This window comes from Salvia hispanica, chromosome 3 (assembly GCF_029641045.1).
Source record: "Salvia hispanica isolate PSC_SH4W2 chromosome 3, Shi_PSC_v1, whole genome shotgun sequence".
Lineage (NCBI taxonomy): Eukaryota > Viridiplantae > Streptophyta > Magnoliopsida > Lamiales > Lamiaceae > Salvia > Salvia hispanica.
In genome coordinates this window covers 23,619,156-23,625,719 of record NC_142694.1, presented here as the reverse complement: position 1 = coordinate 23,625,719, position 6,564 = coordinate 23,619,156, and positions in this window count along the sequence as shown.

Sequence of the window (6,564 nt, the reverse complement as noted above, 5' to 3'; positions counted from 1 at the left end):
CCCAATAAATATGAAACATTTGGTTTCCGGCTGAAGATTTTATGCAGGTGTTGTTTTGTGAGTTAATGAAGAGAAAGTAAAGTAAGAGAGAGGGAAAAGTAGAGAGAGTGATATTTCTATTTTAGGAAACATTTCATTTTTAGTGGGATAACCCAAAAAGGAAAACGTTGCATTTTTAATAGGACAGAGGAAGTAGTATTTAAGAGCCGATTCCACGAGGAAGTATGTGATTATTTAACTAGGCTTAAACGATAAATTGGGATTATGGTGTGCTAAATAGCTACAAACTAAATGCAAGGAATAAAGAATTTAAAAGCGTGAAAGCAAAGAAATTCAAAAGGTAAAGATTAGTGTTCCTGATATCATTCAAATAAATTGTCATATATCGATTCTATATTCAAGTCAATGTACCTATTTTGTGGACAACATATCATTTTTCACTCTAACAGTACTTAAATAGGGCATGAATGGTACTCTTACTAGTCCCTTAAAATACATTGTTCAATATCCTTATATCTTGTTCGGTTGTTCACTATCCTTATATCTTGTTCGGTAGCTCTGCAAAGAAAACATTGCACCCGGTACAAACTTGCCAGGTATAACACGAGAATTGATAACTATCAGCGAAGGTGGCTGTAGGGATCAGATTAGTCTAGATTCACTAATTACCGAGACCACTTTGTTCTTGTACAAGAGAGCTCAGCCAAACTCTCACCCACGCGGCTGATTTACACAAGTAATACAAACTAAGATTACAACGAATCTAGTTCTAACTATTACAAGGTCTTGAAGCTGTCAACCCAGCTCCACTCGTACTCGCTTGCACCTGCACACTCAAGAACCAAGTCAGTAACACTAAGAAAGATCCTCTCGGATCTGAACACTAGAACTCAACTAAGAACAGAGAGTAAAACAAGTGATCGAAGAATCTTGGCTCAGAACCCGCCACAACAACACTGATCTATTCTTCCAGAACTAGATCCAAGGGAGCACCAATGGATTGGATAGAGTCAACCCTCAGACCACCAATACCTCCACCAGATAAACCCCTCGCACCAGATCAAGTTCCACCGAACAAATCTCCACACACGGCCTTCAAGTTCTCACAAACCCTAGTTCCACTCCAGTAACAAGCAATCGAAGAGATTGCTTCCCACCAGCACTCACAAAAGATCTACCACTCACAAAACCATGGAAGATCACCAAGAGATGGCCGGACGATCATCGGAGAAGAATGGAGAGAAGAGAGAATAGCTCTGAGTCGAAGAGAAGAGAGAGAGTGTGAGAATGAATAATGAAACGGCTCACCACACCATCACTCACATAACACACACAACCCTACATCCAACGGCTGGAAGGCATCATCTGAGAGAGAGGGGCACGTGGCAGCATCTGGAGTGAGGAGGTAAGTTATTGGGCTCAGCCCAATTAATAACATCCGGGCTTAACAAATAACACAGCCCAAATAAGAGTCCATCCAAAATATCCAACATACTCCACCTTGGACTTTTATTCTGGGAAACCAATCAAGTGTTGTGGGCTAAGGCATAATCATCACAGCCTACAAGGCAGATCCCTTAGCACCAAAGGACGAAGTCCACTAGCATCTTGGGAACTACCAGGTTGCCTTTAGACGCCAGAGGGGCTGACACCCATTAGTCTAAAGGACTTCATGCCTCCAGCCACCTACCACCCTTACCACAGCAGATAAGGTGGCCGAGGTCTTTCCCCCGGGACATGCAACCTATCCTAGATCAAAGTGCGAAAATTTAATGCAGAAAAGAAGTTTTTCTAAAGGTAAGGGCTTAGTTCCCATGTCAGCTGGGTTTTTATCAGTATGCACCTTTTGAAGAAACACTTCACCCTTTTCTACAACATCCCTAATGTAATGAAACCTTACATCTATATGCTTTGTTCTATCATGAAAAACAGGGTTTTTACATAACTGAATAGCAGATTGAGAATCAGAGAACAACACATGAGAGGATTTCACAAACTTGAGTTCAGAAAGTACTCCCTTTAACCATACAGCCTCTTTCATTGCCTCAGTGATGGCAATATACTCTGACTCAGTGGTAGACAAGGCCACAATGTGCTGCAGCTGTGATTTCCAACTTATGCAAGACCTACACACTGAAAATACATAGGAGGTTGTTGACTTCCTCTTATCTCTGTCATTAGCATAATTGGAATCCACAAAACCAGTTAGTAAGACACCATCATCACATTTAGAATAGCATAAACCATACTTAGCAGTTTGCTTCAAATATCTAAGAAGCCATTTCAGAGCTTCCCAATGAACAGGACCTGGATTAGACATGTATCTACTAAGACATGACACAGCATAGGCAATATCAGGCCTAGTTCTAACCATCAAGTACATAACAGATCCAATAGCATTAGCATATGGAATTCTCTTCATAGCATCAATTTCAGATTGAGACTTAGGGCACAGATCTTTACTCAACATAAAATGAGCAGCTAAAGGCACAGAAGCAGGCTTAGCATCAAACATGTTAAACTTCCTCAGAATTTTGTACACATAAGGTTCTTGATGCAACGCAAGGGTGGATGTTTTTCTATCTCTGTAGATATTAATCCCTAAGATTTTCTGAGCATCACCCAAATCCTTCATGTCAAAATTCTCACTCAAGGCAGCTTGCACACCCTTAATGGTCTTCAAACAAGGACCCATTATAAGCATATCATCAACATATAAAAGCAAGAACACATGCACAGTATCAAGATTCTTAACATATAAGCATGCATCAAAGGTACTTCTGACAAATCCTAACTTCTGCATACAAGTGTTAAACTTGTTGTTCCACTGCCTGGGGGACTGTTTTAAACCATATAAGGCCTTTTTTAACAAGCACATATGATTGGGAAACTTGAGATCAACAAAGCCCTCAGGCTGATTCATGTAAATGGGCTTATCAAGATCACCATGTAAGAAAGCAGTTTTAACATCCATTTGCTTCAATTCCCAATTAAAATGAGCACACAAAGCCAACATCATTCTGACAGTAGTGAATTTAACAACAGGGGCAAAGATTTCTGCGTAATCTACCCCCTCTTGTTGAGTAAAGCCTTTTGCCACTAATCTCGCCTTGTACATAAGGCCCTCCACCTCATTTTTCAGTTTATAAAGCCACCTGCAATCAACCACAGATGCACCAGGAGGCAAAGGTACAAGAATCCAAGTAAAATTAATTTTCAGGAGTGCATCTCCTCCATCATGGCTTTATGCCACTGACTCTAGAATTTAGATTTAGTAGCCTGCTTATAGGTTTGAGGCTCATCACCATCAGATTCATAAACATTGAAAGCCAAATTTACAAGAGCAACTAAACCAACAAAACCATCATATCTAGAGGGTTTACTGACATTGACCCTTCTAGTTCTATCTCTGGATAACACATAATCCTGCAAGTTAGTATTATCAATAACATTTTGAATGCCACTAGGGCTATTTATCACATTCTGGACAGGACAGGAGGAGAGTTTCTAACAGGACTGTCATGTAAATTGGGCACATTGTTACCAACATTTTGGGCAGGATTATTGTGCAACACATTTGGATTTCCTTCATCAGGTGTCTCATTAGAAGTGTACACTGGATAAGTGTTCCAAAATGGCTGCTCCACCTCACTTGGAACATCACTAGAATGCTCCACTCCAGTGAGTGTATCTGTGGACTCCACCTCATTGAGGGGTTCATTGTCCACATCTATAGGATTTGGGCTACTTGTCAATCTTAAGCAGGGGAATTCATCTTCATTGAAGACTACATCTCTGCTTATAATGACCTTTAACCCAGGTCACTTCTTAGCCAGACTCTATACCCTTTGACACCCTCAGGATATCCTAGAAAAACACCTTTTCTAGATCTAGGCTCAAGTTTATCAGACTTATTATGCACAAAAGCAGTACAGCCAAAAACCCTTAGGTGAGAAAAATCAAGAGGCTTGCCATAGAACACATATTCAGGACACTGACCAATCAGAGGCACAGAAGGAGACCTATTTACCAAGTAAGTAGCAGTCAATAAAGCCTCACCCCAAAACTTTTTAGACAATCCAGACATAGAAAGCATGCATCTCACTTTTTCAAGCAAAGTTCTGTTCATTCTCTCAGCAACCCCATTTTGCTGTGGGGTATAAGGCACAGTTCTATGTCTTTTGATTCCAAAGCTATCACATAAATCATCCATCTGATTATTACAAAATTCCAGGCCATTATCAGTTCTAATAGCCTTAATCTTCTTACCAGTTTGAGTTTCAATCAAGGTTTTCCAAGTTTTAAGTTTTTCAAAAACATCAGACTTGTGTCTCATCAAAAAACACCAAACTTTTCTTGAGAAATCATCAATCACAGACAAGAAGTAAACACATCCAGAGTGAGAGGACACAGAAGCTGGACCCCAGACATCTATATGCAAATATTCCAAGATACATTTACTCACATTAGCAGGAGCAGGGGTACTAGGAAAAGAAACTCTATGTTGTTTACCCAGCACACAAGAATCACAGAAAGGCAACTCACTTTGAACATCATTATCAGAAAGAATGGCATGCTTTTTTAGGATACTCAAACCTTTTGCACTCATATGACCTAGCCTATTATGCCACAACATGGTTCTGTCAGTTTTAACTACATTGGCATAAGCTTTTTCACATGCAAGAGGCACAGCATTACAAACATACAAGCCACATTTTTTCTTAGCTTTGAAAAGACACATAGAACCTCTACAAATCTTCATACAGCCTTCTCCCCACTTCCCCCCCATACCCTCATTTTCAAGAGCAGTACAAGACATCAAATTATAGCACAGATTAGGAACATATCTGACATCCTTTAGGCTGAGCACATAACCATTTTCAAACTTTAAACACACAGTGCCAATACCAAGAATTTCACATTTCTTGTCATCAGCTATTGACACAAAAAGTCTTAGTTACAGGTTTCAGCTCAGAAAACACTTCCTTAAAAGGACTCACATGATAAGTACATCCAGAATCACACAGCCAATCATTTGAAGTGAAGGGACAAGCAGGAGAGGCATTCACAAATTGCAGGTCATGCACCATGAACACAGAATCATTGACATTGTCATAAGTAGCAACATTAACAAGGGTTTCAACCTGGGGATTGTTCTTAGGAAACTTATTCTTCTTAGGTTTAGTGCACTCTCTCTTATAGTGCCCAACATCACCACAGTTGAAACACTTCCTATAGGTTTTAGGATCCTTGCTTCTAGACCTAGACCTAAACTTTTTCCTAGGGTTTGAGGAATTACCAGAACCACTGCTGGGCTCATTGCCCCCTCTAGATTTAGATCTTCCTCTAACATTCAACACCTTATTATAAGCATTCTTATCAGCAGCCCTTTCCCTAAGCTCAAGTTCTTTGGATTTCAGGGAGCTAATAATCAGGTCTAGAGGAGCAGAGTCTCTACCATACTTAATGGTAGCCTTAACATCACTATAGGAATCAGGTATGGCATTCATCAGGGCTATGCTTGTGTATTCATCTATGGTTTTATCACTTGACCTCTTAATGTCCTGAACTAACTTCTGAAACCTATCCACATTGTCATCAATATCTTTAGCAAGATCAAGCTTAAATTTGAACAGTTTCTCAAGCAAATACATTCTGGAAGACATAGAGGTTTCAGTATACAGAGTATCAAGTAATTTCCACATTTCAGCAGCAGATTCCTCATGATCAACTTTTCTAATCACAGAATCAGATAGATTTAACACAATGGTAGCCCTAGCCAGATCATTCATCTCATCAATTTTATCCTGAGTAGTATCCTCAGGTAAAGTACCATCAACAACTTTGAACACTTTTTGTTGAATCAAAACACATTTCATTTTCTGTTTCCAAATAGAAAAATCATTTTTACCATTATAAGGAACCAAACCAACAGGTTGAGCCATTTTAGCAAGAAAATTTGCAAGAACACAGGAAGCAAGACAGAAACACACGACCTTACACACCAGAAAGCACAGAGACATACACCAGCAACACAAGAACAGACCAAGAGCTTTCACACAACAGAAAGGGACTCAAATCCTTGACTGTCACGAGCAAGACTGGCCAAGGCTATCCCAGCTCGCAATCACTCACTACTGGAGGGCGCAGGGGGTCACTTGGGCAGTACAAGATGCTTGGTGGTCAAGTAACTTGAGATCACAGATCACAGAGCACAAGAACCAGCGGAAGCAACACAGAGAAGAGAAAGCACAGAAGTCCTAAGTCCTTGCCAGAGACTGTCTACTAGAAACAAAAGCCCAAGCCTATATTTGGCACTAAACAGAAAACTTAAACAAGAAGGATATAGCCAATTTACCAGAGTGAATCCCCTCTGGAAGGAGGATTCCACTTGCCCACCTCCTTAAGCGACTCGGCGTGCTAGACTAATCCCCTCGTGGCTCTGATACCACTGTAGGGATCAGATTAGTCTAGATTCACTAATTACCGAGACCTCTTTGTTCTTGTACAAGAGAGCTCAGCCAAACTCTCACCCACGCGGCTGATTTACACAAGTAATACAAA